This window comes from Engraulis encrasicolus, chromosome 14 (assembly GCF_034702125.1).
Source record: "Engraulis encrasicolus isolate BLACKSEA-1 chromosome 14, IST_EnEncr_1.0, whole genome shotgun sequence".
NCBI classification, from domain to species: domain Eukaryota; kingdom Metazoa; phylum Chordata; class Actinopteri; order Clupeiformes; family Engraulidae; genus Engraulis; species Engraulis encrasicolus.
The window spans coordinates 25,646,600-25,654,099 of NC_085870.1; the positions used below are offsets into that span (position 1 = coordinate 25,646,600).

At 52.9% G+C, this 7,500-nt stretch overlaps 1 pseudogene; it reads right to left on the reverse strand.

Moving 5' to 3' along the window:
* Positions 1 to 4,098: 4,098 nt before the first annotated feature.
* The window catches only part of LOC134463433 (kelch-like protein 38), a 24,268-nt pseudogene continuing 20,866 nt past the window's right edge, over positions 4,099 to 7,500 (reverse strand).

Genomic DNA, 7,500 nt, shown 5'->3' on the forward strand with positions numbered 1-7,500 from the left:
CGTGTGTGCGTGTGTACGTGTATGTTTGTGTGTGCGTGCATTCGTGCGTGTGTGTGTACGTGTATGTTTGTGTGTGCGTGTGTGTGTGTGTACGACTGTACGTGTATGTTTGTGTGTGCGTGCGTGCGTTCGTGCGTGTGTGTGTACGTGTATGTTTGTGTGTGCGTGCGTGCGTGTGTACGTTTATGTTTGTGTGTGTGTGCGTGTGTGTGTGTGTGTACGTGTATGTTTGTGTGTGCGTGTGTGTGTGCGTGCGTGCGAGTTTCATGGTACATTAGTGACCCTGGCATACAGTATTTACAACATTTTGCAGCCGTGATAAATGCTGTGTTGCCAAGAAGAATGACCCACGTGGAAAATGGAGCAAACAGTGCTCTTCATTAAACTTACATTAGTGATACTATGTGAGGCCAGCGAGTTCCCTTTAAAAGCAAATTATTACACTAAATCCCCACACTCACTCACTCACACACACACTCTCTTCCTCAGTTTTTGACTCTATTCATCTCTATTCTCTTCCCTATTTCTCTCTCTGTGTGTCGTCAGGCAGTGTGGCCTGGGGGGGGGAGGACAGAGGGGTATGTTGTCCCGGGCCCAGGAAGATAGGGGGCCCATAATTGGGTCCCATTTACAGTGAATGTATTGGGTAGGGGGCCCTTTCAGATGACTTTGTCCCAGGCCCTGCGCACGCGCGCGCGCGTGTGTGTGTGCGCGTGCGTGCGTGTGTGCGTGTGTGTGTGTGTGTGTGTGTGTGTGTGCTGACATATGTGCGCAGAGGGGGGTGGAATTCAATCAGGGGCCATTAACGCTGCACACCTGGGCTGTCAGAGGCAGCCATGACACCTGTAAACTGAGACAGAGGCCACTCAGCGGCAACAGCAGGGGCAACATCTGGCTCTCTCTCTCTCTCTGTCTGTGTCTGTCTATCTGTCTCTCTGTGTCTGTCTCTCTGCCTGTCTCTCTTTCTCTGTGTCTGTCTCTCTCTCTGTGTCTGTCTATCTGTCTGTGTCTGTCTGTCTCTCTGTCTGTGTCTGTCTGTCTCTCTCTCTGTCTGTCTGTCTCTGCCTTTCTCTGTCTGTCTGTCTGTCTCTCTCTCCCTCTCTCTGTCTGTCTCTACTTTTCTTTCCCTGTCTGTCTTTCTCTCTCTCTGTCCGTCTTTCTCTCTCTCTGTCCGTCTTTCTCTCTCTCTGTCTGTCTCTCTCTCTGTCTGTCTGTCTCTGCCTTTCTCTGTCTGTCTGTCTGTCTCTCTCTCCCTCTCTCTGTCTGTCTGTCTCTACTTTTCTTTCCCTGTCTGTCTCTACTTTTCTTTCCCTGTCTGTCTTTCTCTCTAGCTGTCCGTCTTTCTCTCACTCTGTCCGTCTTTCTCTCACTCTTTCTGTCTCTGTCTCTGTCTCTCTCTCTCTCTCTCTCCCAGGCGCAGTGAGTGAGTAGCTCACGCTCTGCTCCTCTCGGTAGTCGCTCCCTTCTCCTCCCTCCTCCTGCTTGATCCACTCTTCTTCCTCCTCCTGCTCGCTCCTCTCTTCTCATCCCTCCTCCTGCTCGCTCCAATAGGTCTCTTCTCCTCCCTCCTCCTGCTCGCTCCACTGCCTCCTCCTGCTCTTCTCCTCCCTCCTCCTGCTCTTCTCCTCCCTCCTCCTGCTCTTCTCCTCTCTCCTCCTGCTCGCTCCACTCTCTCCTCCTGCTCGCTCCACTGCCTCCTCCTGCTCTTCTCCTCCCTCCTCCTGCTCTTCTCCTCCCTCCTCCTACTCTTCTCCTCCCTCCTCCTGCTCGCTCCACTCTCTCCTCCTGCTCTTCTCCTCCCTCCTCCCTCCTCCTGCTCTTCTCCTCCCTCCTCCTGCTCGCTCCACTCTCTCCTCCTGCTCTTCTCCTCTCTTCTTCTCCCTCCTCCTGCTTGCTCCACTCTTCTCCCTCCTCCTGCTCTCTTCAATGGGTCTCTTCTCCTCCCTCCTCCTGCTCGCTCCACTCTCTCCTCCTGCTCTTCTCCTCCCTCCTCCCTCCTCCTGCTCTTCTCCTCCCTCCTCCTGCTCTTCTCCTCTCTCCTCCTGCTCTTCTCCTCCCTCCTCCTGCTCTTCTCCTCCCTCCTCCCTCCTCCTGCTCTTCTCCTCCCTCCTCCCTCCTCCTGCTCTTCTCCTCCCTCCTCCTGCTCTTCTCCTCTCTCCTCCTGCTCTTCTCCTCCCTCCTCCTGCTCTTCTCCTCCCTCCTCCCTCCTCCTGCTCTTCTCCTCCCTCCTCCTGCTCGCTCCACTGCCTCAGGACTCTCTTTGAGTTGTTGAAGTTTCACTCATCGAGACGTTTTCCAGTCCACTTTGGCGACAGCAGCCAGGCAGCACACAAGCCAGCACAGCCTGCCATAGCCTACAACCAGCCAGAGAAGCCGACAAGGGAAGGGGACGACAAACGGAGCAGTAGTCCCGGTCCCAGGGAGAGAGGGGGGAACAGAATTGGGTATTCATTACACTGTATGTATTGAATGGGTGTGTGTGTGTGTGGGGGGGCTTTCAAATTACTTTGTTCTGGGCCCAGTCAAATCTGTCAGAGGCCCTGCAGCCAACCAGTCCTCCAGCCGTCCAGCCAGCCAGCCAGCCAGCCAGCCAGCCAGCCAGCCAGCCATTCAGCCTGACAGTCCAGGACCCTGTTTCTCGAAAGCATTGTTTGCTAACCAGTTAGCAACTTAGTAGGCTGCCAATGGGAAATTGCATTTCAACCAAGTAAGTTGCTAACTTAGTAACCAAAAGTGATTTCGAGAAACGCACTCTAGATCCGAGAGCAGAGCAGAGCCTAGATAAGCCCGGAGACTCGGGAAGCGAGAACCCGAGCCCGAGCCTCTCTCCTCCCTCAGCTGAGAACAGTCCATTATGGGCGCAACAAATCATAGAGGAAGCCGGCATGGTCCACCTGGACGCTCTCCAAGTGTGTGTTTGCCGGCATCGTCCACCTGGACGCTCTCCAAGTGTGTGTTTCCATTTGGGCTCCTTCCAAACAAAACCCCCTCGAAAATAAAGGGGGACCGAAGCCAAGCAGCATTAATGAGTGATCCAGGGAGGGGGACGAGGAGCAACACACACTCATTTACTCAATCCACCGGGGACTTCAGTTTGGAGGGGAGGGGGGTGAACGCTTAGAGCGGGCCAGTGGAAGAATGGGGCTCGTTCATGGGGAAGTGCAATTTGTGTTTCTACAGTTACCCGGCCTGATTCAGTATGACAACAGCCACGATGATCGCTCTCTGCTCTGCTCTGCTCAAAGTCTCCACTGCAGGGGACGATCTGGACGTTTTTAGGGCCCTAGGCAAAATGTAAATACAGGGCCCTCAAAAGTCATTCTTTAAACACGTCACCAATTGGAGCAGAAGGAGTGAGGGTGCCATTTTAGTGTCTCTTAGAACACTAAACATAAGTGACAAATTAGGATTATTTTTTGTGTGTTTCTCGAGCGGTATGGCAGTGGGGGGCTCTATGGAGATTTGGTTGGGGCCTTAGGCAATTGCCTAGAGTTGCCTAATGTTTAGTCCGCTTCTGTTCCAGTGTGGCTGGTTGGGGCAGAGGGGTAGGATGACATGAGAAAATGCCTGAGCTAGCTACAGTATGCTCCTGCCTGAAAAACCACGGATTAGAGAAAGCGCCGGCTAGAAAGACGATCTCAGGCCCTGATAAGCTAACTACGCTCTTCACCTGCTTACCCACCCATGGGAGCGTACAGCACAGTTAAGCCCACATAATTAATTGTCGAGAAGCCCAGTTAAACCCAGCCAGCTAGAGGTGGATTGTCTACGATGCTATGTCTTCAAAAATGTTTTTTTCTCTCCCTTCTGGAAGCCATACAAGCGAGAGAGAGAGAGAAAAAGAGAGAGAGAGAGAGTGAGAGAGTGAGAGAGAAAGAGACAGAGACAGAGAGAGAGAGAGAGAGAGAGAGAGAGAGAGAGAGAGAGAGAGAGAGAGAGAGCGCGCCTCTGAGGCCACTTGTGCAGCCGGTTGTGATTTGCATGGGCCTGCCCGTGGGAGTCAGAGAGCTGGTGGTGCGTCTCGCATTCAAGCGGAGGTCGAATACGTTGGCCTTCTCCGCCAGGCTGTTGGGAGCATGGGTGGTGCGGTGGTGGGGTTTACGAAGGGGATGGGGAGTCGGGGGTGGTCCCCAGTGACGACATGTCAGATGACATGCTGAGCTGTTGGGGTGGGGGTGTGGAGGGGGAGTGGAGGGATGCAGGGTGGTGATATTGGTTTGGTGGTACAAGGGATGTGGGGAGAGGGGTGGGTGGGGTGGGTGGCAGGAAGTTGTCTCCAGTGGTTGCATGTTTCTGCTGGGGAGTTTGACGCTAGAGACACATAGACGCATGTTTCTGCCAGGGAGTTGAAGAGCATCAAGGGTGGATGGGAGTTGGAGAATAGATGGATGAGGTGGTGGTGGGGATAGTTATGGTGATGATGGTGGTGGTGGTGGTGGTGGTGGTGGTGGAGGTGGTGTTTATATGGTGGTGGTAGGGGTGTTGGGAGTATCGTGGAGGGGTAGGACAGTGGAGGGATGTAGGGTGTACAAAGTGGACGGTGTGGGGGTGGTGACTGGGGGGGAGAGGGGTGGGCTGTCCCCAGCGGTTGAATGTTTCTGGTGGGCTGTTGGCAGTATCAGGTAGGGTTGAGGAGCACGCATGCACGGGCTGGGGCTGGGGGTGGGCTAGGGGTTGTCCCTAGTGCTAGAATGTACAGTATCTGTCGGAAACAATGTAAGCATTTACAGAGAGAGAGAGAGAGAGAGAGAGAGAGAGGAGAGAGAGATTGACATTTAAAATCCTTTTATTGAACCATCCATGGTCCACACCACACAGCTACGAAAATATCCCCACCCCCAACCCACCCAACCTATCCCCAACCTATCCCCCACCAACCCACTTCTCCATTAAAAACAGCCCCTTACCAAAGAAAACTTAACCCACCACCCGCAGTAGCTGTCCACAGTGGTGTGCAGATGAGAGAGAGAGAGAGAGAGAGAGAGAGAGAGAGAGAGAGAGAGAGAGAGAGATAGAGATAGAGAGAGAGAGAGAGGTGTTAACTGCATCCCCAAGGCATAATCACATCTTGTTATTTAATCTTTCTCTCTTCTCTCTTTCTCTTTCGCTTCCTTTCTTTCTCTCCCTCTCTCTTTTTGTTCTCATCCTTTTTTCCACAGAGAGGACATTCCCGCGCCGGCTCTCACGTGCCGTATGGGTCACAGGGCTGAACTGGGAGAGAAATAGGACCCGGGCACTTTTGGCTTGAAGGGGCCCCTCATGATTAGCAGTGCAGAATGGACTCACTGGTGGGCCCTGCACCCTCGTGGGGCCCTATTTTCAGAAATGTACAAAAAAAAATGTTTTGGTTGTTTTACATTTCTGAAAATAGGGGCCCACAAGGGTGTGGGAAATGCCCGCTCTGCCAGGTGGCCAGTCCAGCCCGGGTATGGTTTGTAAAGTGGCACCTTCCTCTCTCTGTGGCCTGCTTCATTTCATTATCTCCTCTGCTGCTACAACTGTATCAACAAACAGAAGCTACAAGCTACGCGCTCTCCCGAGATGTTGACGCAGAACAGACGAGAGAGAGACGTGGAGAGAGTCGTGCAGTGCTGCTGGTGGAAACAGTATCCATCCACCACCACCGGTGGTGTCCTGCATGTTCCATGACGTACGTCGAGGACTCCAGATTCAGAAGAGACAGACATTCAGTCCCCAACTCACTCCCTCACTCACTGACTCACTCAGTGACTGTCTGACTCCCATATCTGTCACAGCTGTCAGTGTGACTTTTTTTTTTTTTAGCAGAGCACAGAACATTTTAGAACAATAAAATTCGAACTGTTCACTGGAAGACGACACTTACTTGAAAGCGTGTTACAATTTCTCGGTAGTGCAATTCAATGCTTTGCGGCGGACGAGATGATTCGCGGAACTGACCCGGCCTGGCCCAAGATCATGCTCGGGCTTTCACTATTATTGTCGTTCAATCACGGCATGTCAATATGGCAGACCGCTCAAATGATGTGTATCACTGTGTGGCCAGGGGCCTGTCATTTCTGTGGCAGTGGGGCGAGACGAGCAGGGCCGGATTAAGACAGCCCCTTGGCCCCTAGGCTACAGATTGCTGTGGGGCCCCCTGGAAGGCAAAGTTCGAGACACATTTACATAGTACACAGTGTCTCAATTATGAGCTAGGAATTATGGATAACTTACTCGACTAACACGACACATTAATTTTTCAATATTGCATCCTGTCACAATCCCGCAATTTTTCGTGTTTGGCTTATCAGGGCCCCCCTGGCAGGTGGGGGGCCCTATGCTGCTGCCATATCCAGCCTGTGCATTAATCCGGCCCTGGAGATCAGGCCTGTTACTGGAGAGTAGAGGCCCATTGTGGTGCTTGGAAAGGCCAGAGTCGGTTATCTACTCCGAGCCAGCTCAGTCATCTGGGCCAACTCGGGTCGGTGGAGAGGAGACGGCACGACTGAGGAGAGGAGTGGAGTGAAGAGGAGGAGACAGGAGAGGCGAGAGAGGAGAGGATAGGAGAGCAGGGGAGAGGAGAGGAGGGGAGAGGAGAGGAGAGGAGAGGAGAGGAGAGGAGAGGAGAGAGGAGAGGAGAGGAGAGGAGAGGAAAGGAGTGAAGAGGAGGAGACAGGGGAGACGTGGAGAGGAGAGGGGAGAAGTAGAGAGGAGAGGAGAGGAGAGGAGTGGAGTAGAGAGGGGTGGAGTGGAGTGAGGAGTAGGAGACAGGGGAGGAGAAGAAAGGAGAAGAGGGGAGAGGAGAGAAGAGGCATGAGAAGAAAGAACAGGAGAGGAGAGGAGAGGGGAGAAGTGGAGAGGAACGGAGGGGGGCTAGAGGAGGAGAGAGGAGAGGAGAGGAGAGGAGAGGAGAGGACTGGAGAGGAGAGGAGAGGAGAGGAGAGGAGAGGAGAGGAGAGGAGAGGGGGAGATGAGAGAGGAGAGGAGAGATGAGGAGAGGAAAGATGAGGAGAGGAGAGGAGAAGAGAAGAGAAGAGAAGAGAAGAGAAGAGAAGAGAAGAGAAGAGAAGAGAAGAGAAGAGAAGAGAAGAGAAGAGAAGAGAAGGGCGAAGTGGAGAGGAGAGGAGAGGAGAGGAGAGGAGGGGAGAGGAGAGGAGAGGGGAGAAGTGGAGAGGAAAGGATTTGGGGCTAGAAGAGAGGAGAGGAGAAGAGAGGAGAGTGGAGAGCGGAGAGGAGAAGAGAGTGGAGTACACACAAACTCCAGGACTTGCTCCATGCATGCTGTGTTTTCCGTGACTGCTCCAACCTGGTGAGAGAGACTTGGCAGAGTTTTCCATTCCAGGCAGAGACAGAGCCATAATGAAATGCAGAGAAGAGAGAGGGAGAGAGAGAGAGAGAGAGAGAGGGAGACAGAGAGAGAGAGAGAGAGAGAGAGAGAGAGAGAGAGAGAGAGAGAGAGAGAGAGATTAATAATGTAGTGAGAGACTGAAAGTGAATGATTGAACAGCGAAAGGGAGAGAGGCAGAGAAATAGAAATAA